A 27,899-nucleotide genomic window follows, 5' to 3' on the forward strand; every position below is an offset into this window, starting at 1 on the left:
ATCATTTTTTCTTTTTTATCCCAATAATTTAGGAATAAGCTGATAAATTTGCGTGTTTCAAAGTATCGATAAATTTATAATATTACTTAAATTTAGTTCGATCTCGAGGATAAAAGTTAGATTTATTCTTCTTCTCTCTTCTCTCAAAATTAATAAAATTATCCAAATATTCTCAAAATTATACATATATAAAATTTAAAATAAATTTCCAATTCGTTCCAATCTTACAAACATTTCAATCAACGACAATTTTAAAATAAAAATTCTCTAATCTTAAGAATCTTAAGTATTATTCAAAAAACCTTGCAAATATGAAAAACTTTCGAAACCTCTCCCTTTCTACTTACCAAGCAAAAGACGTCTGTAGGGAGGACGAAATACGTGTCAATAAAATTTATCGGCCCCAATATTTCCCTCCACTTCGCCCTCATCAACTACCCTGTCTACCCAGAATTCCATTATGCGCCAATCTTCGTCCACAAATCGGTAAAACTGTGACTCCGTGAACCTATACACCAATTGGTGCATCCCTCGAAAATACAATAGAGGGTGTATTATATAACGGTTGCCTTCTCATCGACGAGGAGAGCTAGAAGCCGAGATCCCATCTGCGGCGAGAGTTCAGCTCAGATCTTGTTACGAAATCGTAACAATCCTTGTTGAAAGCAGGGAACAGAACTTGAACAACAACGTACATCTTTGGTTCAAAATACAACGGCTTTGTATTTGAGAAGAAGAAGAATTGCAATCATTTTGGATATAATTTTGATCCCTTTTCAAGAATGTATATATATATATTACAATTACTTGATTCCAATTGTATCAAAATATTTTCCATAATTGTTGCAACCATTTTGGATATAATTTTGATCCCTTTTCAAGAATGTATATATATATATTACAATTACTTGATTCCAATTGTATCAAAATATTTTCCATAATTGTTCAATCTTCTTTTGAGAATGTATATATATATATATATATATATATATATATATATATATATATATATATTACAATTACTTGATTCCAATTGTATTAAAATATTTTCCATAATTGTTGCAATCATTTTGGATATAATTTTCATCCCTTTTCAAGAGTGTATATATATTACAATTACTTGATTCCAATTGTATCAAAATATTTTCCATAATTGCAACCATTTTGGATATAATTTTGATCCCTTTTCAATCTCCTTTCAAGAATGTATGTATATATTACAATTACTTGATTCCAATTGTATCAAAATATTTTCCATAATTGTTGCAATCATTTTGGATATAATTTTGATCCTTTTTCAATCTCCTTTCAAGAATGTATATATATTACAATTACTTGATTCCAATATTTTCCAATAACTGTTGCAACCATTTTGGATATAATTTTCATCTCTTTTCAAGAATGTATGTATAGATATTACAATTACTTGATTCCAATTGTATCAAAATATTTTCCATAATTGTTCAATCTCCTTTTGAGAATGTATATATATATATATTACAATTACTTGATTCCAATTGTATCAAAATATTTTAATTGTTACAACTATTTTGAATATAATTTTGATCCCTTTTCAAGAATGTATATATATTACAATTACTTGACTCCAATTGTTTCAAAATATTTTCCATAATTGTTGCAACCATTTTGGATATAATTTTCATTCCTTTTCAAGAATGTATATATATTACAATTATTTGATTCCAATATTTTCCATAATTGTTGCAACCATTTTGGATATAATTTTGATCCCTTTTCAAGAATGTATATATATTACAATTATTATATATTGTTTATTATTATATTATTATATATTACAATTATATATTTTGATATTTGATTCCAATTGTATCAAAATATTTTCATAACATAATTGTAAAAGATTCGTTTTTAAATATACATTATTCGATTATTAAAATTATCTGAAGTCATCTCAATCGTCTCTAAGAGAATGCTGTTACTCTCTCTCTCTCTCTCGCTCCCTCATCCTATATAGCTAGCGCACAGTTCACAGTTATAATCAAATACAGGACAGCTGTGATATATATCGTATGCGCGTATCACAGCGTGGCCACGGTGGTGTAATTTTCATAGGCGGTCATGAATCTTGCGTCCATTAGACAGATTTCCCAAAACGTTTGTGTAACCATTAGCGCGTTAATGGTTTTAATAGACGCCCCTTGTCCTCTCACGCACGATTACCAATCTCCCCCTCCTCTCCTATGCAATTTCAAACGGATTTGTTTATTCTCCTCTTAAACCCCTTCTCCTCCTTTTATCTCTTCGATTCTGTTCCGAAAATTTAGTAAAAATGATGAAATATATCATATTCAGGAGATTATGTTACATTTAAATAATCGAGAAAACGATCGATCTCGAATATTAGAGTTTCGAGAATTTTCTCAGCGTTGAATCGAATAAAGGAATTGTTGATGATTTGGAGAACAATTTAATCATTGAATTGAATATCGTTGCTGCGGAAAGCTTTCGATCGGATTCGATATCGATTTGTTTTCGAGATATCGATTATCGATTTTTTTATTCTTATTCTAATATTTCTTTCAATGAAAATAAGTGTTATATATGTTATATTTGACGATAACTTTTTAATTCTAGTTATTTTTGTATCTTAAGATGAACAGGTTAAGTCGAATAAGTATATTTTGTGTCGTCTTTTAGAGACATTTTATTTTGAAACTGAAGCAGATTATACTCGAAGGAAAAAAAGACATTGATTTTAACGATTATAATGATATTTGATGGTATTAAGATCAGGATTAAGGAGCAAGTTGATCGGCAAATCGGCCAGTTATTGCTTTAATTGTGAAACAGGGGAGCAGGTTAATTGCACGTCGTTTTGGCAATTAGCATACCAGCTAGTTCCACTATTTTCAATTGTAATTATCGGAATTCCTTCCATTTATAAAGATAAATTATAAGGAAAATGTAATGGAGAAAAGTGATAAGAGGAGAAGAAAATTGATAACTCAAATAATCTAGCTTCGATTCTAGCTTGTTTCTTTATCACGTTTTTCAAGTAAAGAAACTCTGAGATATTAAACTCTGAGAATTAATCTTTCAATCTATTATCGTTCTTACTGTTCCAATTAGTCTTCGAGAATTATAAAAATATGATACATTAATAATTCTGTTTTTCTTAATTTTGTCGTTAAAGAAAATATCGATATCGAGATTAAAATTGAAATTATTGTTTTGATATAATATAATTTTTTGAATTAAAAGATTTATTAGAAAGGAATGGAAGGAATGATGTTTAAGTAATTATTAAAAAAGAATTAAATTTAAAGATTAATTATTGTTACGATAATTTTAAATAAAATTTAGTATTAGAAAGAGTGATAGATTTGTTGAAAATAGGCCGTGGAATATATATTTATTATCTTCATCATCCAGCAAGTTATTTTCATAAATATTGCAATTTGCTTCGAAATTAATACAACAAATACCAATATCGTCACAAATTATAATAATAACGCGATACATTATGACAAAATAATATCGCAAAATTTAAGAAGAATATTAATAATTTTTTCTCTCACAACATACATTAATATTAACAATTTACACGCAATAATACCTCAATTTGCAACTTGTTCAATATTTCAAATTAATTTAAAATATTGGGAAGAGATAAAGACAGAAAGAGAAAGAGAGACAGAGGTTTGATATCTGTCCGTGTTGCAATTACACATAAATTGCCGGATAAAGAATTAAACGAACGTCACATCGACGCTAATGCTTTAGTAATTCCCTTCGAAATTGGGTATATAATGTCTCTTTTCTCCCTCTCTCTCTCTCTGTCCTCTGGAACAACCATAATCCCCTTTAATTTCAAGTCGAAATATAGTTGCGTGGAGATATGTCATTGAAGAATTCCGGAAATATTAAATTCCTGGTTGCTCGAAATTAACTCTAATACAACGGACACTGGTCTTTGAACTCTTTATCCTCTTAATTCCATCTCGTTTGGAGAATGCACAACACTTTTTCTCTTCGATTAAGATTCCTCCAACAGCGAACGAAAAGAGTTTATTCCCTCTGGATGTATCAATCAAGAGGAGGGTCCTGATTTTTTTTTCTCTTCGAGAGGAAAAACAAACATTGAATCGAAGATTGGAATCTGAGAATTTGAGAAAAATAAAATTTATCCAGGAATATAAGTTTAATGCTTCTGTATTCTGGTATAAATAATGGATATTAAAATAAATCGTCTTTCGAATACTGGAAAACTGGAGTTGTTATTAAAATTTTATAATAATCACTGGAACAGAAATATTTGTTTCGATAATATTACATTTTAAATATAAATATTGATCGTCATCCTAGTAACTCATATTTTTCCAACAACTATCCTGTGTCCAAGTTAAACATTTTTATTTTTCAAAAAAAATTAAATCCTGTCTCCTTTATCAAGAATTTGCAAGAATTTAATCGATTAACTCATTCTCGTCAATTATTTGACACCAAGATCATCCAGTTCGAAGCGTAAAATTGAAAATCTGTACCCGGAAGAAGAGAAATTGGTTAATTTCATTCTGGCTGGATTATCGATTAAATTATCCTTACGAAATTCGATTCCTTTTTATTTCTTTTTTTTTTCCATTCGAATTTTGAGCTTCGAAACGGAGGAGGCGACATCGATGGAATGGAAATTAAATGACGATAATAAGGGGCGGTATAATGGGCTTTAAATAAGCTTAATGGACCATTTTCTACGCTCCTCGCCGCGATAAGCGAGTTTCGAGATTCGTGGAAATGATTAAAGACGTGAAAATAAACGTGGTTTTTAATTATACCTTTCCCTTAACGAGTTGGAAAAATGAAACACGCTTTGAAAATGAAACGTAGCTTAATCACAGCTGTTTTAACTCCTTCCAATTTTAAAAATATAAAATGCGTTTGAAAACACATTTAATTCTTTCCAAACTTTATCGTCACAATTATCTCGATCTTCGTAGAATTTTTTTTAAATAAAAACTATAATTTATTATTTATCAAATCGATCGCATATATTAATTATTTCAATGATAGAAGAAGAAGAATTTCTCCGTTTCTTTCCCAATTTATGAAATCGATCTCCCTCGAATCTGGCCGCGATCAGATATACACGCGCGCGTTTATATTTATCGTGAGTTATGCGTGTTTATGCGGGCGGGCGTTCAATCTCGAAAGGATTGCGAAACTTCATTCACCGTAGCCAATCGCGGAGGGAACAATGATCAAGTATGAGAACGATATACAGAGTCGGGAACAATGCTCGATCAGTTCTTGCGGCGAGTGCTAGCTTTGTGTCTAAATTACCAACGATAAATTCATGCGGGGGAAACGTGAAACAGTTTGTCCAACTTGAAATAAACCAAGTTTCTATATACGAATATATATGGACACGTGATGACATGTGTTCTTTTTTTTTAAATAAATAAATTAACAACAAAGGAATTTATTTTATTCACACGAATTTCGAGAGGGAATTAAATTTATGGAATCATTTTTTTTTAACGAGTCAAGGAATCAAGTTCGATGTTTAATATCGTCTCGAATTATTTATTGATTCGAATATATTTTTATTTAGAATAGAGATAATTCTAATAATTATTTGAATCGATTAATTCGAATTAATTTATCCTTCATATTGAATTCTTCCTCTTTTCGACTACAAGCCTTATAACTCTTTGATAATACAGAACGGGAATAATGTTCGGGGAAAGAAAGTGGTTTGAATTTCCGTGCATTATTGAGGCGATGGTACAACAGCCAAAGTGGTTCCATCGAAATAAGACGAGAAATTCTATTATTCCTCGGCGAAACAAGACGACGAAACAATTTTCTCTCGTTTCTCTTCGAAATTATTATTAAAAAAATTGGAGGAACGAGTGAGGAGGGCAATTTTGATTGATTATGGAATGAAAATTTATTTATTGAATATGTAAGACACGTTGTAGTTCGATAATAATTCAGATATTAAAGAAGAAGAAGAAGAAGAAAATGAGAGAATCATTTTTACATTTTCATTAAATTTTAATTCTTTATTTATAATTTATTTTTTATCTGTTATTTTTAAAACAATGAAGTTATGTAAAAAGATGGTTGAGCATTGAATGATGGCCTCTTTCTCTTGATATACAGCAAATATATATATATTACGAGCTTAAATTCATATTATTCATACATTGTTTATAGAACCGGATTGAAAATTATTCTTCTCTGTTAATTCTGTCAATGATTCGTTCATTGAATTCCACAAGATCGAACGAAAATTGTGTATTTCAATTGTGTGTCGAAATCTAGATTAATCCCGAATTTGTTCCATTTATAATAAATATTCAAAAATTATCAAATTATCCTATGACGATTAATGTATAATAAATTTTAACATTTATTTAAATAATCCATTCGAATATTTAAAGTATTCGATTTTGGAAATAATTTCAAAGATGTTTCTTTGGTTTTTAAATTTCTGATGAAAATAAAAAAAAGAAAGAAACGATTGAACACGAAATATAATTTTCCAAGGAAATTTAACATTTAACAAGCAGTCTGTTTCACTTCTCTGTATGCTTCTAATCAACTAATATTTTTTTTTTATTCAAGAAAAATTTTTGTTCCATTTATAATAAACGTTCAAAAATTATCAAATTATTCTATGATGATTAATGTATAATAAATTTTGCAGATAACATTTATTTAAACAATCCATTCGAATATTCAAAGTATTTGATTTTGTGGAAATAATTTCAAAGATGTTTCTTTGGTTTTTAAATTTCTAATGAAAATAAAAAAAAGAAACGAACGATAGAAATATAATTTTCCAAGTATTTATTTCTAATTTTTCATAATATTAATCATTACTTCTCTGCATGCTTTTAATCAACCAATATTTTTTTTTTTTTATTCAAGAAAAATGCATGAATTACATTGTTCACCAAGAATAATTATTAAACACTTCTTCCCTTATTTTCCTCAAGGGGAAATTACGAGGAATTATTTCTCACAATGAAAGTTTAGAAATCTTCACCTCTCTCTCTCTATACGTTTTACTCTTGACCTACATTACTTTACTTTTTACTGTTCTCCTCTTATTTGATTTTTCGCCCCTTATACAATCGTGTCGCCTTTCTCAAGGTATATATAATTAAAAGCTGTTGAAATTTCTTCATCAACGCTTTCTTGGATGCTCAGATCGACCATTTCGTTCGCACTTGATTCGACGATCGTTTTCTGCTCTTCGTTAATAATTATTTTTCGACAAAAACGAGTATTTTTATTCGAGAATAAAATAATATATATAACAAAAGATCGATTTCGTTATGAAACAAATTTATTAATATGGAAATATCTTTTTCCAACGAAGCAAAGACATCCTGGAAGCTAAATGCAGCATAATAATTGCGAGGCACGCGAAATAGAAAAAGTTGGCCTCGATCTCCACGGGATTCGCAGTTTTTAAAGGGTTAAACTGCACACCACTGGAACAATACGAGTGCGGAATACACGCAGCGAGGAATTTCAATAGGATTTTTAAACCACGTTAAAGGCGCATTTTTACCAATGCTTTTAGCAGAAAGATACTTTTCATGGGTTGCGAATTGTTGTTGGAGAAGAAGAAAGTGAAACAAGAATGGTGACAAACAGATGATTGAAATTGTAAACGATTACTTTTCTAAATCCTAAATTTTCACAGGCTAAAAGTTGAAAGAATATTTTTTATGCAATCGAATCTGTACAATGTTTCGTTGAATTTATTCGAGCTTGATGAATCCTTCATTAATGTATCAGATATATTTTTATACATCAGACTGTTTCTCAGTTCCTGTTTTTCGCTTTAGAGTTAAAAATCGAATCACTCCTGTGATAGGAAAAAGAAATAAAAATTCGAATCATCACGCTTTGATTTCGCATCACGCTTTACACGAAACAGAAATCCTCTCTTCTCGAGTTATTCGAGAATTAAACAAGCTCTAAAATCCAGCATCTGGCGTTAATCCATCGTAAATCGTGTTTGAGAATACGACAGAGAGAGAGAGAAAAAAAGAGGAAAGAAGTAAAGATTGATGGAGAATTCTAAAATTGAAATTGGAATGCATTTGTTGTGCATTGATTATAATAATATTTTCGAAACTTGAATTCAAACGTTTTATTTTTATATTTATACGAAGAGAATGGTTTTTCTCGTTAACACGATTTACCGTTGATTTTGAAAACTGGGTTAACGAGAGTATAATAATCTGAAAAAAGAAAAAAAAGGGTAATGGTTCCTCTCGATGGCGTGCCGCATCAAACATCATCAGGTCGCCATTTCTGATCCAATTAATCGGAACTTGATATTTATCCCTCGCGATGATTAATAAATTCTTCGTTGTATTTTCGGATGGAAGATGTTTTTGTTAAAGGAATGAAAGACGATTCTTAATAATCTTTGAACAAAAAGAAACGTGTTCATTTCTAATTAAAATTTATTTTAGAAAAAGAGAAATATTCTGAAGTATTGATTCGACACTCTAATTATTCGAGAAATAAGATTAAATAAAATTCGATTAAAAATTAGAAAAAATTTAAATCGTTATAAATGGAAAGATAGTGGATTTTAATGAATGAATGAAAGATCATCGAAAGCGCGAAATCTTGTGCTTCAAAACGGTTTTTCATTCATCTCGATACAACTTCCGGTACTCGAGATATCATCGTGTAAAGAAAAGGATAATTTTTAACCATTTATTTATACTTCTTTCACGCGCTACGCGAAACTCTCGCTTCGCGCATCGCTGATCCCTTTCAATTTGTCTTAGAATTCTCGATTAAAATTGGAAGAAATTTAAAACGCTGTAACTTCAAAGATAATAATTTCCGGACAATGAACGAGAGAGCATCGGAAACGGGGAATCTTCCTCTTTAAAGTGTTTCTTCATTTGTCCCGATACGACTTCCGGTTCCCGAGATTTCGTCGTGTAAAGAAAAAGATAATTTTCAATCCGTTTGTTATCTCCCTCCTTACGGCTTACTCGGACAACTCTCGTTCTCACTGACCTACCCCAGACAGACGTAATTCCTGGAAGACGTATTATAGGGGAAAAAAGAAAGTTACTAGATCCATTCGTGGTTTTCACGCGCTCTTATGGATACTTTGACTCTTTATATCTCGGCAACCGATTGGGATATGAAAGGAATGAAAGAAGAGATGACTTTTTGATACGACTTTGTTTATTTCTCGAGTAAAAATTTCTTTTTTTTATAGAAGATGTGTTAAATTTTTTTGTACGCGATTTTTGAGACGCGTTTCAATATTAAAAAAAAAAATGTTATATACCGGTTAGATGAGAAAAGTAGATATGAAATCACAGCGATATCTTTGTTGGCCAAAATCTCGTTTACGGATTGTGACAAGATATTTTGTCGTAAGCCAGAATTCAAGGCTGAGCAATTTCCCACCACGAATGACTTTCCCCCCTGGATTTTCAAAAATATCACGATAATAAATTTTAGCTTGCCTCTTCCATTCGCTCGTTTCAATTTATTAAATGTTTCTACTGCGTTATTGTTATGTTTGAATATGTTTGAAAGCAATGTATATATAAATATAACGATACTTGATATTTTTCTTTTTTTTTTTTTTTATTCTATTTCACGATCGATAAAACTGTACCGTTTTTTATAAAAATGATAGTTGAATACAAAAGTTGAAATTGATGTTAAATATAACATGGTTGTTCACAAAAGTTTATTTATCAACTTTATATTTTTTTTTTTTTGTAATTTTAATTCTACGATTAAAATTCACGAGAGCTTTTTTATTGCAAAAATTGTTGAAAGAAAATTATAAAATTATTCATACAATCTTTTTATTTTTTACAATAAAATATACAACACGTATATATCGTAAGAAATCTCCAATTCTTTCGTGATTTTTATCGTAAAAAAAATTTTCAATCTAGGAATAATTTTATATTTCTTTTCAAATTGTTTTCTAAAGAGAGTAATAAAATACCTTTTATGAAGATAATATCCCCAACAATAGTTGCCCTCATATACTTGCACGATCACGGAACCACCATTGTACTTTACTATCGATCGTATATATTGTCAACTTTTATTTCTATATCGAGTTTTCTCTTTTTTTCTATATCTAAGGAAGTCGACTAGATCAATTTATAGATAATAAACATTCTTTTATCGGAAAATCTATATATATATGTACATATTTTAAAAATGAAATTACTCTTATAAATTTTAAACTTATAATTTATATCATATCGACGAATGATTTGTTCTCTTTTCTGCGAAAATTCTTCTGAACGAATAAATTTCATAATGTATCACTTTTCCAACTTTTTCCAACGTATAAAAATCTTTTCTTCTCTACTTAAATTTATCTTTTTGCTACTTAATTTCCATCATATTTCCATGCATGTTATTTCTTTCCTCGATGCATACAGAGAATACATCGAGGTATAATTAGGTTAATAATTAATTATACCACTTCGTTATCTCCATTTCCACTCATTCTTTTTTTTTATTCTCTCTAAAAATAATTCAGACTTTATTTTCCAAAAACATATCTCTACATTTTTTCCCCTAAACTTGCGTTTTAATTTAAAATAACGTGAAATTATTAGCATATCATTTCCTTTTTGAATTATCATAGTATTATCACAATGATGATCCTCGAATTGGGAAACGAAAAAAGGATTAATCTTATTAACTGCATCTGTTGCTTAAAAAAGAAAAAAAAAAACAGTAACAAGCTGGTGGATGCAACGTTGAATAGTTACAGGTTGGTAGAAACGTGGTCCAGGAACGCGTTAATTAATGGGTGTCGGTGGAGGAACTGGATGTGGAACGAGGCAACCGTAAATCACTGCGTCAAGTATCATAAAATAGACAGATGGTTTCATTTTCTCTCTTGTTTCCTTTCCTCCTGAGATTCTCCTCCTTTTTTTCTTCTTCTTCTTCCACTTCTTCTTTTGCTTCTTTCTCAAGAAAATAAAATTTTTCTAAATGCAATCCGACTTTCGACAGATGAATTACGTATAAAGAAGATTCATCAATTCAAATTAACAATGCAAATGAAATATACATTTATTGAGAAAAATTAGAAGATAATTTACTTCTAAAATAAGACAAGATATATCTTGTACATCTCAACTTTTCCCAATAATATTCGTGATATCTCATGAAAATCTTGTTCTCACAATATTACAAAATCACGATTCATCAATTTTTGATCCAATGAATGATTCGAAAAGATGATACGAGAAGTTTCACAAATTTAACACTTGTCGATCGATTCATGTGGAAAAAAAAAGAGGATCGAAGCGGAGGGAGAAGACAAAACAAACAGAAACAGTTGGAAAGTTTAGTCTCATTTATCACCACCGCCGACCCAGTTGTCCCTCTTCCCCCTGGTCACTTCCACGATATATCGGGTATATACTTGGCCATCGATCCGCATAATGTCCCTCCTCTTTCAATAATTCTGCCTCTATCCACGCACCAACGATCGCGCCCATTTCTCCCCCATCGCGACTGGTTCAGTTCATAGCCATCGAGGCAGTTGAGTACGAGTATTCTTCAAGTGGTTCTTGGTATTTGAGATACGAGACGTCGATATCGAGCGACGTGTCCTTTCATGGGCCATTAACGGCGATATTTAAACCTTTTGAACAATCTTTTTTTACTTTACTTCACGAAGAATGCGTGTAATTAATTGGCCAATATCTTTTTTTTGCACAAGGAATAAAACAGGCCCAGTTTTGAGATATTAGTTTTTTTTAAAAACTTTCTGAATTATTTCATCAATAATATAATTTCATATTATGAAACAAATGATGGAACGTTTTCATTGAATGAGTCACAATATTTAATAGTTTCTCATAAGTATGGATAATGATCAAAGTGATGAATAATTCTCAGAGGAAGTCTCAAACTCTCATTTTACTTTTCATTCTCATTGAATGAAACAGTACATTATTGTTGATTAGGAGTTCTTATACAGAATAGGTTTCAAATATGTCTGTTGCTGGGATTTAAAAACTCTCTGAATTATTTCACAATAATTTCACATTCACATGGAACAAATGATGGAACATTTTCATTTGACTTCATTAAATGAGTCACAATATTTAATAGTTTCTCATAAGTATGTAATTCTCAGAGGAAGTTTCAAACTTTCATTTTGCTGTACTTTTCATTCTCATTGTTGATTAGGAGTTCTTATATAGAATAGGTTTCAAATATATCTGTTGCTGGGATTTAAAAACTCTCTGAATTATTTCATAATAATATAATTTCACGTTATCACAAATGATGGAATGTTTTCATTGAATGAGTCACAATATTTAATAGTTTCTCATAGGTATGGATAATGATCAGAGTGATGGGTAATTCTCAGAGAAAGTTTTAAACTCTTATTTTGCTGTACTTTTCATTCTCATTGTTGATTAGGAGTTCTTATATAGAATAGGTTTCAAACAGGATCTAAAATATTAGCTTTACTCTCAATTTTACTTGCATTATTTCACATTCTTCCTCACATTTGATGATGAGTTTTCTCCTTGTATACGTAACTGCATTATATATTGTATATATTTGTATATAACTGCTTTATCGAGTTTATTACACTGTCTGCGGCTCTCCAATTGCGGTTTGCAGCTGTCGAACAGGTATTTGCGGTATTTGTGTCCAAAACACAACGTAACTCCACCCCCTCGAGAAAGAAAAAAAGAAAGAAGAAAGATAATCTCGAGTGCTAGAAATAGAGCAATAGCCTCGTTAGTCCCTCTCACGATGAAATAAGGGTTGAAAGCGCTCTTGGGAGAACGGCTAACAATCTTCCATTCTCTTCATCTGTTCCTTTTCGACTCTTCTTTCCTCGACCATTTTATTTCTACGTAGCTTCTTTTCCATGTCGAGCAACGTTTTGTTTCTTGCAAAAAATTTTATTTTTTATAATAATCAAGATTCAATATTACTTACATTCCATATGTCTTGTTGAGACTTATTTCAAGCAATTTATTGAGAAAAAAAAAGGATTTGTGGAAATTTGTATATAAATTTGTATATAAATTCAACACAATTCTCTATTATGAGATTCTAGATTCAAAATACCATAATAAACGATTGAATTAATGAGCGTTAGTTACATTAATTGCAGTATCGAATCTAAATAATTGCTTGTCTCTAATTAATTATTAGAAAATTAAATTAATTTATCGATGGACAACAAATCCTGATGATTAATAACGAGAAGAAGAAACTCGTTTTCAATTTTATCAACTCGATAATTTAATCAACAGCCAACCTCGTGACGTCAATGAACTTTTCGGTCAGAAAATGTACGAACTTGCTCGTATAAAGCTGACCTGAAATTCCTGCGTGCCTAGAATGGACGATACGCCATTCTCCTCCTTTCGCTTCCGCACGTAATTTTGATTACTTATAAATATTTAAGAAATTGTAATCAATTTTCCAACAACGAATATATATTAGAATTGCAAAAGTGATCTATTTTCCCCAAAATCTAACGTACGAATCTCTACGATACTTTCAGTTCCATTTTTTTTCTCTTCCCGCCATTTTTCGCCATCCACAGATGACGGATCTGCCACGTAAAAAAAAAAAAAAAAAAAAAAATGCATCGTAATCGGTGGAGCGTAATCGATGAATTAAAGATGGGGATAAGTCCGTGTTACAGGCATGGAAAAATTCAGATTTCCCTCGGATTACTCAGATCCCCCTTACTCGATTTATCCCAAAGTGTTTGTTGTCGCGAGAAATCCTCCAACTGGGGAGATCAATAGGAATATTCCAATTTTTCAAAGGTGGAAACTTTTCCCGCCTTCCTTTCAATGATTTTCAATCATTTATGGTCGTTCTATGGTTATTTAAATTAGGAGGAATTATAATCTTTGAGGATGGTTTTAAAAATTTTCCAATGAAATTTCGACCGATTATGCATTCTTTCCTTCTGTAATCGGTTTCCAAATTACAATCTCGAGCAGAATTCAGGATACTTGGAGGAAATTTATTTTATTTACACCATAAATAGTCTTTTCGTTCTTACGTGTGTTAGGTTTCTCAGAATGGAAATCTGACCCGGATACCGACTCTCGGGAAAATGATGGCCGAGAATCGAGTTTCTCCTCCAGTTCTAATTGAAAAATAAGTTTGTATTGTTTGGAGAGTTAGTTGGCTGGGGAATACAATTTTTGCGCTTCTTCGATTGGTTCAATAATGGTAACGATTGGAAATTAATTTTGTATAATAGATGTTGTTATGTTAGAATAAATAATTTAGATTGTTATTCCAATGAATAAATTGAGAGTGAAGGTAAGTTTTTTTCATAACTTTTCTATAAAATCAAACTAAATTTCTGAATTCATTTAGATTAGATGGTTTTTTAAGATTCTATGGAAACAGCTGATTGAATAAATCACTCAATATCAGAAAAATATTGTTTGGAGAGTTAGTTGGTTGGGAAATACAATTTGCAATAATGGTAACAATTGGAAATTAATTTTGCATAATAGATGTTGTTTCTGTTGTTATGTTAGAATAAATAATTTAGATTGTTATTCTAATGAATAAATTGATAGTTCAGGAAATTTTTCATAACTTTTCTGTAACATCAAAAGTAAATTTCCGAATTCATTTAAATTAGATAGTTTCTCAAATCAAATTTACGTAATGTTATTCGTTTTTCGAAGATTCTTTCATTATTGCAAATTGATTTTCTTTTATTTTCTTTCGTTCAAAATATCTTCTCGTAACTTGTACAACTTATCACTCATCGTAAGATTAATAACTGCATTTATAAAACATATTAATTTATATATTATAGAATATAAAGTTTAAAAAAATTAAATTAATCTTGTTAAATTTTAAAAATTTAAAATTTAAAAGAGGATTATCGATTCGCAAAAATGATACACGCAATCAAAAATGCAATCAAACTTTATAAATTTAAGATTATGGAATACACAGAGCCAAAGCTAAAAGATAAACGAGAATATTACGCTTCTTAATAATCCCTTATCCCGTAAAGTAGACAAAACTTTCTCCTCCTAAGTAATATCCACAATGACTCGAAATGAGCGTAATTAACCCAAGATTTCAGGGGGAATAATTTGCGCTCTTTTCGAACGAAGAGGTGGCCGTAAAAGGGAAACGACCGCGGGCTATAATTGCGGCCATTGCGAGAAAAACCGAGTATAACAGATTTATTTGAAAAAGCGCTAAAATTTGTAATTTTCTCTCTCTCTCTCTCTCATTTTCGAATTTCAATTACAGATATAGAGATCGAAAAATGAATATTTTTTTAATTCTCAAATTTTCAACGATTGAGAGATTGCTCTTATTATTTTTTTATATTAATTATATTAAGATTATATTATAATATATTCATGGAAGACTTGATAAAAATAGAGATGGAGCTGTAATTCTTATTCATCTTCAAAGATCGAAAAATGAATATTTCTTTAATTCTCGAATTTTAAACGATTGAGAGATTGCTCTTACTATTTTTTACATTGATTATATTAAGTTTATATTATATTATATTATATTATATTTATGGAAGGCTTGATAAAAATAAAGATGGAGCTGTTCTTATTCATCTTCAAAGATTGAAAAATGAATATTTTTTTAATCCTCCTTGTATATATTATTTATCTAATTCTCGAATTTTTAACAATTGAGAGATTGCTCTTACTATGTTTTTATATTAATTATATTAAAATTATATTATAATACAATATATTATAATATATTATAATACAAGTTAATACAAGTAATACCATTCATGGAAGGCTTGATAAAAATAGAGATGGAACTGTAATTCACCTTTAAAAATTTCGAAGATCTCTCTCGAGGAGAATCGAATCGACGTGGAAAAAAGAGGATCGATAAATAGATGACGACAAAACACAATGAAATTTGGAAATTCGATCGAAAAGGCGATCGAAGGGAAGGGAAAACGAAAGTTTGGCCGTTTCACGTGGGGCATTAAGGGTTGATGCGCGTGAAGGGGGGCTTCGAAAATTGCTGGTTATGGCGCTCAGGTGGCCCATAACTAACCGAGTTTATACCGATTCTGCAGGGTTTCACGTTTCTTCTTCGCCCTCCTATAACTTAGCTCTATTAGAGAGGCCGACGTGCAACACTTTTTCCTTACGAAATGTATTCCCTTTTATCACGATAATTGGAAAGAGGATCGTTAAACGGGAACCGCAGCGTAGATTATGTATTAAAAAAAATAAAATTTTCAAAATGGATCTTGGTAAATTTCGATTAATTTCTGGAAAATTGATCGTTGAAACGAGAATTGCGAATTGTAAATTATGAAATGGAAAAAAAAGGAAATTTGGGAAGATTTAAGATATATAAATTATAGAAGAAATGCATGATTAATACATTTCAATTTCTATGATTCGTTCGAGGATGAGCAACTTGAACAAAATTCTTTTTTCTTGAAAATTCATCGACAAATTTTCGACGAATCATATTTTCTGTGAAATTTCGCAAATAAATTGAATGTATTCATCGATACTCTACGATATTCCTTCTAAAAATATAACCGGTGAAAAAGATATCCCTACAAATATAAGAATTAAAAAATTCGCGATCTCGATTACTTTCGACATAATCGTTAAACAATCAAATTCCAATTATATTTCATATATTATATTGTTGCAAATTGATCGATTTTATCATTTTTCTCTCCGCGCTGAAACGCACTCCTCGGTTTTCTTTATCTGTTATCGGTCACTGCTTTATCGGTCGGTTCATATATTTTTATATTCGATTCCCATTTATTACAATATTCCCCGCGCGAAAAGTTTCAAAGCCAAATTTGGATTGTAAATGAAACGAAAACCCCGGGCTGGGGGCTAGTTTTTCCAACTCGCGAAAAAATATTTTCCCTGGTAAACGGCGAAGAGGAGGCGAGTTTTTCAAACGCATCGTCTCGCGTTCCTTTTCGCTTATGTATACCAAAGGGGGAGGGGGTTAATTTGCTCAAGCGCAAAATAAATAGTAGATAGTAAATAACGCGGGATGAGAGAAATGGAACAGAGAGAGAATGTTGAAATTTAATTACAACGAATATAAAAAATATACTGGCTCGAAACATCGTATTTTTTTTTGTATATATAATAATATTTCCATACTCGTGTATTGAAGTAATATTTTTCACTATTTCCCTGGAACATCATCAGCTTGCATTATTTTATATTTTCTAACTTCGACTTTTGCAAATAATGCCATAAGAAAAAGAATGAAATGAAAAGAGAAGAATTAATCGATGTACTCGATGAATTAATCGAATATAAAAAATATATTGGCTCGAATCATCGTATTTTTTTTTGTATATATAATAATATTTCCATACTCGTGTATTGGAGTAATATTTTTCACTATTTCCCTCGAACATCATCAGCTTGCATTATTTTATATTTTCTAACTTCGACTTTTGTCGAAACTTTTGCAAATAACGCCATAAGAAAAAGAATGAAATGAAAAGAGAAGAGTTAATCGATGTACTCGATCAGTTAATCAGTTAATCGAATTATAAAAAATATATTGGCTCGAAACATCGTATAATCATCGTATTTTTTTTTGTATATATAATAATATTTCCATGAATTGGAGTAATATTTTTCACTATTTCCCTGAAACATCATCAGTTTGCATTACAATATTTTATATTTTTAAATATATTTTATATTTTCTAACACTTTTGTCGAAATAATCGAAAATTTTTTGCAAATAATCGAAGAAAAAGAATGAAATGAAAAGAGAAGTTAATTGATATTGATCAATTCTATCGAGAATCTTCGATCCAAAGATCTAACCCGCGTGTACAAATGGATGTTTGCGAGAAGAGTCAATAAATTCACCTGTCGGAGGGAGTATAATTTCGCGGGAAAAAGGGAGGCGAGCGGAGGAAACGGAAATCAATGTCCTCGATTTCTTGGAAGGGAAATTCTTGCAAGCGAAAACAATACAGGGAAAATCGAAAGAGAAGGGGACGAATGAAAATCGAGAGACATCGTTTTCGAAAGTTTAAGAATGCTGGTGATAAAAGTTAGTGGTTTGGAATCCCATCGAATCGTGTCGGTTGTCGTCCTCGATCGAGCTTAACGTTTGATAAAACAACGATATCTTCACTGGTCGAGTACTTACTGCAGTTCTTTAAAGAGATTTGCTTCCCTAGCAATTTTCACACAACAAACAAACAGATTAATTCTAAATCCGTTCGCAACTTTGAGATTAAAATTTTTATTAAAAAAGAAAAAAAAAAATCAAAGTGTTCGATTTCTCTTCGATATTTTGCGAATATAACGATCAATTTTACACGCGAAAGATAAAATTCGTATATTCATTTATACATATTAATTATGTATTGATAATTCTTCAAAAATTGAATTTTTAATTTCGATATTAATTATTTACACCAAATCTAATTATTAAATTAATTATTAATTTATATTTAAAATTTTATTTTATTTTAAATATTTATTTTAAATTATATTATCTAATTGCATATTTTTTTTATAAAATAAAACATACTCGAAATATAAAACAATTGCATCAGCGTGGAAACGATCAGATTGATTTTCTATCGTTTAAATCGTCAATGTTTCGATAGCTTTAGGAACACGTGGAATCTTTGCGCGTCAAGCTGTTAATCGAATAATTTCCGACGAAAGGAGAGAAGAGAGAGAATAAAATCGAAGCCTCGACTTTAATTGTATCGTAATCGTATACTAATCGTATAATAATAATATTTTTGATACTTTGATCGATTTATGATCGAACTAATATTAATTACGAATAAATCGAAACTCTCGAAAATGTTTTATCCTAGTTTCTTTCCACTCTTATTACATCTTTTCCTTTCCTTTACGAAATCTAAATACAAATTTAGAATTAATTATAATCCTTTGAGCATCATTATCCTTTTTTATTCTTATTATTTCGATACATAAATAAAACGATCAAATATTTTCATAATCGTAATACACTTGAAAATAATACGCTTCTGATTCTTTTTTAATCAAAGATAGCTACATCTTGGAATATTTTTAAACTAAAATTCAAGAAGAAATTCCACTTGTTCGACGATGTAAATTTTTCTCAGCGCGTTTATTGGAAATATAAGTAATAAATACTCGAGAAAGTTTTATCATATTTTCGTAGCTTCGAGGAAGGGAAGAGCGCGTGAGAAAGAATGCGAAAGAAAGATCTATTAATTGAAATAAATATCTTTAAGCTCATTGGGAAAAGGAAGAATGATGAATATCTTGTGAAAAGTTACAATTTCAACAAATTGAACATTCTTTTCCTTCCTTTCCCAGATTAATTAAAAATTTCTAACAATTTTTTTTCTCCTCTTCTAAATTTTTATTTTTATTTATAAAATATTCCTTGCAACAAATGTTACAATCATATATATATATATATATATATATATATATATAATAAAAGAAGTTTAACGCGATCGTGAAATAAATCTCACAATTGAAGAGATTGAACAAGAGTCGTTTCTCTTCGATTCTACCAGGATTGAAGTACCTTCTACACAATTGAGACTTGTCTCGAAACATGTCTCGCGGTTAGTAATGGGACCGGATTGAGACAAATCTCGATCCACGTAACGAGGATATATTTTATTACAGGAATTCGAGATAATTCCATAAGTGATGTTCAGAATTCATGGTGAAACTCTGCTAGAAAACTAGTACGTCTTTTTTTAAATTTTCCACTCGTAAAATATTCGAGTATTATTCTTCCAAGAAAAATATTTATAGCGAAATCTCAGTTCGGATTCATCCGTTAATTGGAGGAAAATTAGAATTGGATAAATTTGTTCCCTGACAAATTTATACAAATGAAGTTTTATCAAAGTACGCCTCGAGGCAAGTGCTTTATAACAAGAACTCATTTTTAGAAGAATCTTTCACGAGAAGAAATTTTTGCAACAAAAAAAAAACGGATAATAATTCTAATTCTGATTACTTTCAGTCTACACTTTCGATTTTGTTTTTCTTCCCTCGAAAGAAAATTTTTTTATTTATCGTGAAGTGAGAAATATTCGAAGTTAAGAAAGTTGTTTTCTTCTCGAAAAGAAGAAAACCGACGTAATTTTCGCAACGTAGGGGATGATCTCGTGAAAATTCGAAACACGAAGAGGTCGCCCTTTCCCCATGCACACCAATGATACCCTCGAGTTTCTTTGAATTCAGGATCCAGTGTTTCACGTCTCGCTAACCCTATGACCTGCTCGCGATCAATTTTAGATGGAATTTCGCTTGAGTAGAAACTTTTCCCTGCCTAACGTATCGTAACTCGCCATTTCGAGGCTGAAAATCACCTTATAAAACGCTCGAGGAAAAATAAAAATATCCCCAACAAATCGTTTCTCTAAAAAAAATATAACGCGAAAGGATACAACAAAAATATTTAAAAAAAAATTTCTTTCAATGCTTATAAATTTTCATTATTTTCGTAGCGTTAAAAATCTAATTATTTTTACAATTTAAAATTTTACCCTTGTCTTGTATATTACGAAATTAAATATAAAAGTTTTTGTTTCAATCAAAGTTTTATTTTATAAAATTCGTCAAAGGATTTTATAAAATATTATATCAAATCTTTCAATCAACTTATAAATTTTCGTTATTTTCGTAGCGTTAAAAATCTAATTATTTTACAATTTAAAATTTTAAATTTACCTTATCTTGTGTATTACGAAATTAAATATAAAAGTTTTTATTTCGATCAAATCTTTCTGTAAGAATGTTATAAAGTATTCCACACACGTGGAATATTGATCGATAAACACGATTTCGTGTTTACCGATTCTTCTACCGCGGTACGATTGAATTAACCGATGTTTACACGAGTGAAAATCGACGCGCGGTTAATAATAACCAGGCAAGTAATATTTAAATCATTCCCTTCCACTTTCTATCCATTGATTTTATCACTCAATGGGTCAATGGATAATTGAATCGAAACAATGATAAATTAACAACGCGTTTCAATATTTGGACGTACGTAATTGTTGCTCGATAAATTCTTTCTACGCATATTTCTGCGATAACAGCATTTATTTCAGGGCCAAACTTCGAAATGTTTCTAACCTGCAATATATTTTTTTTATTAAGAAGCAAAAAGTTTCTTTTCGCTGATATTTTCCGATTCTTTTTGTATTTCTTTTCATAAGAATAATTTCAAATAAATAAATCCACTATTGAATTATTTGTTATATTATAGCATTAACAATTTTGTTATAAAAAGATTTATATATTTATGCAAAATTCTTTATTCAAATTAATCAATCTAAAATCCAAGATACGAGCAATCATATTTCCAAAAATTGAATCGTCGTTTCCTCCATATTTTTTTTTTAATATCAAAGTATATCGTTGCAAAAATATATCAGCGATTGAATAATTAACGTTGGACTAATTAAAAAAAAAATTAGCACACAGAGAATAATTTCACTTACATTTTTATTCACAATGGATCTCTCGTTTCTTCTTTTTTTTTTCCACGTGTATCATCGGTTTCGCGTATCCAAAAAGGATACGAAACGAGAATAAAATTTATTTCTGGGTCAATCTTTTTTCTCTCTTCTCCTTTTTTTTTTTTTTTTTTTTTTTACCTTTCTTGATCTATATTTTCCACGATATTACCCGATGAAAAGCTACGTTGCCGCGAGAAGCAATAATAAGAAATTCGTTCTATCAGATCCACTTTGGAGAAAATTTAACGGGATGTTCCAAATCGAAATCGGCAAACGTTGCCATCATATTTGGGGAAAAAAAGAAGGAAAAAAAAGAAATTAAAATTGCACGATTATTTTTTATATACAGTGAAGAATTGCAATTATAATTTTCCGGATTAAACGTTCCGGAAAAACTTTTCTATTCGAGCAGCGAATTTTTCTTCTGCACATTTTTTTCCATCTTTTCGTCTCTCTTCTGCGTTTCAAGTGGATTTTTTAATATTCCGTATTATTAATTATATACGATTCTTTCTTATCACTCTGAAATTTCTATATACGTTCGAATATCTGTTCATTCGATATTGCAATAGAATAATAATTTAATAAAATACTCTCTGTGCGTGTTTATACAATTCTTCTTCTTTCAAAACAAAATCCAACTGTTGAGCATATTTTATTAAAAAGAATAATAAAAAATAAAAAGTTCAATATTTATACATTTCGTGGAATTGTATATGTTCGATCGAAGAGTGATGATGATTCCGTTGCACGAAATTGTGAAAATGAACGAACGATTCATTAATATCGAGTCACAAAATGTGTAAATGTGTCGTAATGGGGTCGCGATCGAAAAGCTCGAATAGAGTGGATTGCGCATTTTAAATTGTTCAAATATGATGATACGTCCCTCCCCCCTCCTTCCCTCCTTTTCACGGAATTTAATTCGACAAATGCTTCATGACGTCATTTCGAGCGGCGAAAATTTAAGCTGAAACGGGAAATCGTGATAAATCGTGATAAATTCGCCGAAATCCATCGATTTCGAGGTAAAATTTCATTGCGATTGATATCGTTGAAGTGCCAATCACGAACTTTTTCTCTCCTCTATGCAATAAATACACGGGGAGAATTTGTTGTTAACAACTATCGATAATATTTCGATCGTTGCATCGAATATTGAGATGCATTTAAAATGTATTTAAAAGTTCGAAGAATTTTTTCGAATATTCGATCGATACGAATTGGATGATATATTTTTGTTTTTTCTCTAAAACATTTCTAACAATAAATGTTAAACTAATCATTTCAAGCTCATAGAATATTTCGTACATCGCCAAAAACGTTTTATGAAAGAAAAAATTTATGTACTTTTTGATCACAGAAATCATACGTGAAAACTATCAATAGACAAAGAAAATTTGGAAAAGAAATTTTTTTTTAAAGAAAAAAATTATATAAATATTAAATAAATTTTATAAAAGTCACGAAAAAAAACTTTTCTTTTATACTCTCTATTTTTAGTTTCGAGGACAATTGTCCAAATTTAACAATTATAATAATGTAAAAGAGAACCTGAAAAGAATGATAATTGAATGAGAAACACGAATATTGTGGAAACTTTTTCGGAAGTGCTTCATTGTAATTAAGCACAGAAATTTGCAATTTTAAATGTAATCCACTACAAAATCTAATTTCAACTCTCAACAATCATTTGCAGCTGTTTATGGAACAGCATTGAATGAGTTTTATAAATAGTTCTCTTTTATATTCTTTTATCATATATAAAGAAGTAAAAACTTTTTTAATTATCTAATATTAAACCATTAATAAAATTTGATATGCACTTACATAGAATATTTTTAAAATTTCAAATAATAAAAATATGCATATTAGATTCAAATCTTGAATTGATAATATTATAACTAGATTGTAAATATTTATATGTAAATATCAAATTTAAATGTATATAAATATGTAGAATATACATGAAATGCAAAAAATACAAAAACACAAAGACATAAAATATTATATATATAATTGTAGAAAAATTATAACAACTATAAGACAACTTTAACCTTATACAATTATTATTATATAAAATATTATTATTCATAACAAAAAATAATTATGATATGAAATTTAAAATTGAATTGAATCTAATATGTATTAATACATTTATTATTTGATTAATTTATTCGATCACGTTCGATCACTTTTTTCGTAATCACATTTTCATATTGAATATTTCACTAACTTTTATAAAAATATTATATATCATTTTGATACTTGTATTATAAAATAATTATAATAGTTTCGAAATTTAAAATACTTTATAATCTTTTAATATTTTTGTATATGTATATATAATAGAAGAACGAAGGATGATAACCTAAAAATTCAATTTTTTTATATTTATTCTGCCACTAGAATAAATAAAAATCCCTCCTTTTAAAATATATCTCAAAGAATATCTAAAGAACATGCACAATCGTTTCTAGAAATTCTGAACAAGCGAATTTAAAATTGGAATAGATGTACGTAGATTAATGCATATTATCGATAGACCATCGAACAACGGAAAATAGAGAACAAAGCACGATTCTCATCCAAACCGCTCAGTGTTGTGAATTATCAATGAAATTGACTATCGAAAGTCGATACGTCAGTACGAAAACTTTCAGAATGATAGTTTGAACGAGAAATAGTTGGCAAAATTGCTTCTACGAAAAAAGAATATGAAACAGTGATTTCATGCACGTAGAAACGCAACGACAAAGCATTCCGCCATAATCGCAAACGGTATAATCGATTAACTAACATCGAATATTGTCTCTTATTTAACATTAAAACAGATTTCTTATCCCTTTTTCTATATCTAATAATAACGTAATAAGAAATAAATGTTCTCATACCTTCGTGTTTTAACTGATAGACAATTTATACGTTGTAAATTGACCACATTCTGCACATTTCTTTCGACACTAAATCCTCTGGTCGTTCCATCGATCGAACTCTCTGCAACTTCACTCGAATGCGAAAAATCGATTTATTAATAGGAACTGACCGTTGAATATTTCGAAAGTTTTTCGAATAAATCAATGGATAGTTTGTAGACACATCACGATTAATGTCTTAAAAGTTTTTTATGAACCAAATTTCTTCGATTTATTCATTCAAATATTAACGTTATCGATGATGGATAAATTTCTTTTAATATTATATTTCTCTAATATATTACAACAATGGCAGAGAACGGTTTCACTGATTTGCACTTAAAATCGATCTTATACGTATTTTGGATTTTAGATCGTTCAAATTCACGACAATGTGCACATGTCTTCGATTAATCAAGTGAACGCGATATCGCGGGAAGATCGAAAAGGATATATTGATTTCTTGTCACTGGCTTGACGACGTGCCATGTCCGTGTATCTAAGAAAGTTTGTCGATCCTGAAGTTTGTCGATCTTGTTCTTTCGAGTCGAGTCACGTTCGAGTTCTTCTCGAGATGCTTCTTCACGATCGAATTTTCCGTATCGCGTAGTTTGTCTTATCCACAGACGATTGATCGTATCACCTTTCGTCTTTGAATCTATATTTCACGAGCTAAAATTATTAAAGAGATTCATTATTACGTATATACGATTACAAGTTTAATTTATTTCGCGAACGTTTCGATCGTTTTTAAACACGTGTTAAAGTTTCGAAATAATTATTTGATAAACAAAAGTTATAGTTTATTTTGATTTATCTTTTAGTTTAATTATCAGGATTTCAAGAACACTTGTCTAGGAATAACGTCGATATATCTAGGAATAACACGAAACCTCGTGTCCTTTTGCCGAGGACTGAACAACTCGCGTTTCGCGTGCTTGATCTGCGACGCCTTTAGGCCGACTGCTTGTGAAAATGCGACTTGCTGCGCGCCACGTTTTCTGCGCATGCACCACCATCTTTTCGATACTCTTCTTTATGCGTTTTCGATTCTACGACAGATTGTGAATTTTTGATTAATTTATCTTTGTTCGGTTACTTTGATCGTGCTTTGATGTGTTCTTTGAAGTGTTAAAGTGAAAGTACATTAAAATTCTCAAGTTGCTCTTAGAAGAATAATTTTGTGGTGGAAGCTGAGATGAGAATGAAAGTCACTGTTGGATGATTACCCTTACCATGGTCTTCAAATGTAAGTAACTTTTAAAAATTTTGGGGATAGATTTTAGAATAAAACTCTGAAAAACTGCTTTTGAGAGTAATTTTTTATTAGAATATGAATATTGATTAATTTTTCATACATGAACATTAATTTTATCGAGAATGAAGTTTCGATCAGTTATTGGTAGTCTTGATATAGCGTTCGTGCAAGAAATAATTTTCAAAACTTTTGCGAATAAATTTAAGAATAAAACTCTCAAAAGTTGCTGTAGAGAGTAATTTTTCGTTAGTAAACATCGCGCTGAAAGTAAAATTTATTGAACAATATCTGCTAGTGAAAAATAATTCTTAACAATTTTACGAATAAATTTGAAAATGAAACTATCGAGAGTTTGGTTAAGAGTTAGGTTAGATTACAGTTATTTCGCAATAATGAATATTGTACCGAATGTGTTATTATCATTTAGATTATAAAAAAATTAAATTATTTCAATTACTTTTTATTTTTATACAAAATAAAAAATAATGCCAATTTTATGAAATTCACGATTGAAAATTGAAAATTCTTTTTCAATATTTTTTACTTTCTAGAAATGATTTTTGTAGGTTATGATGTACATATTCATATACATATAATTCTTCAAAAATATAATATAATACGTAAAAATACGTAATTATAAATATAATCCGACATTCAATCTTAAATTTCAATCAATATTTTTTATATTTTCATCGTATTTGTTTGCCTCTGTTATAAAAATAATAATAAAACTTTCTTCATTAAAAATGAAAATTATTTCGGATTCTTTTTTTATTTCTCTCAGTTTTTTTTCGAATTTCACTTTCGAAATAACGCTTTAGCTCACTTTGATACTTTGTAACAATGTAACGATTGTCTGTTGGATGTACTCATAATCGAGAGGCCAAAGATAATAGCCAAAAGCTTGAAGACTTTCCGCTTCCGTAGCTCGTTAAGCAGTCCTTGCTCCAGTAACTTTTCGAGACTAGGTCTCTGTTCATATATCATACACACGATTTTGCTCTAATTATTTCACGAGGACGAACATTTTAATGCGATTTCACAGAAATGATGGATGCAGTTCAAGTGCATTGGACTTTGTATACCGTCATTATTACACGTCTCTTCCTACGTATTCGTCATGCTAAAATCGCATATATAAGTTTACAAATCTTTTTAAAATATATAATTAGATCTTTGAAATTGGCAAAGTTATAATGTAATCAAAATTATAATTCAAGACAAATAAATTTTTTTTTTAATTTCAATTTGTCATTCAGGCTCTTGTTGCATCCAATAAGTGAAATTCATCTAAATTATTAACGTTTTGATCTTGTTAGATAATAGATTGCATAATGAATTAAAAAGATGCAGATGAGATCTATTAAACATACCAAAGAAATGAAAAAAACTTGGGTCAGGAGTAATATTCTTATTCGTTCCTCATACATATTTCTATTTACTGATGTATCTTTTTTAATCACAATATTTTGAAATACACGAGATATCTCTCTGCTATTCCAGAAATGTTTTTCTTCGTCGAGATACAAAGATAAAGAGCAATATACGTAAAACTCGCTCGAATCGCATTAAGATTTCCACGATAAAATGTACGTTTAATAGATTACTTGATAAACTTTATACTTATAGTTTAAGACAGAGTAAGCTAAAGAGAAGCTAGATGAAATTTTATAGAATCACTTTATTGGCCAATATTAACATCTCTGTGTATCGTAATAAAGAATCAAAATATTCTGAATTATAGATAATATAGATTTCAGTCTGATCTCTTTTAGATTAAAATTTTTATTTGTGACCAAAAGAATTTTAAAGAATTCATTCCAAATTATTATTGAATGATGATCGAATATCAATATCACTTTTAATATATTCTCGATACAAAGATTTATCTTGCACATTCATAAAACATTATTCGCAAATTAAATTTGTAAATTACGATTAACCCGCTAGCACTATCGATTCACTATTAATCACAATACCATAGAATTTCAATATCTTTAATCGTTAAAATTCGTAATTTATTCTTACCTATATATACGATCCTTGATCCCATCACGTATTCTCTACCGAAAAAGCTAATTAACCACAAACAATAGACGCGTGCATGTTAAACAGGCAGGAACGGAGCAACGATTGATGATTAGGGTAGGGTATTATCGATTCCGTTAACGATGCGAGCCCA

General features: G+C 29.8%; 1 protein-coding gene and 1 long non-coding RNA gene across 3 annotated transcripts in view; one reads left to right on the top strand and one right to left on the bottom strand.

The window, feature by feature from the left end:
- Window positions 1–25,419, bottom strand: part of LOC551850 — a 37,588-nt gene extending 12,169 nt beyond the window's left edge. For both annotated transcript variants that reach the window (XM_026439500.1, XM_006557967.3), the window contains exon 1: window positions 24,439–25,419. The gene's annotated coding sequence lies outside the window, so the exon portion shown is untranslated. The remainder of the gene's footprint in view (window positions 1–24,438) is intronic.
- Window positions 25,420–25,473: 54 nt separating this feature from the next.
- The window catches only part of LOC113218625, a 37,750-nt gene continuing 35,324 nt past the window's right edge, over window positions 25,474–27,899 (top strand). Inside the window, exon 1 of the long non-coding RNA XR_003304270.1 lies at window positions 25,474–25,708. This is a non-coding gene — a long non-coding RNA (uncharacterized LOC113218625). The remainder of the gene's footprint in view (window positions 25,709–27,899) is intronic.

Source organism: Apis mellifera, linkage group LG3, assembly GCF_003254395.2.
Source record: "Apis mellifera strain DH4 linkage group LG3, Amel_HAv3.1, whole genome shotgun sequence".
In the NCBI taxonomy this organism is placed as follows: domain Eukaryota; kingdom Metazoa; phylum Arthropoda; class Insecta; order Hymenoptera; family Apidae; genus Apis; species Apis mellifera.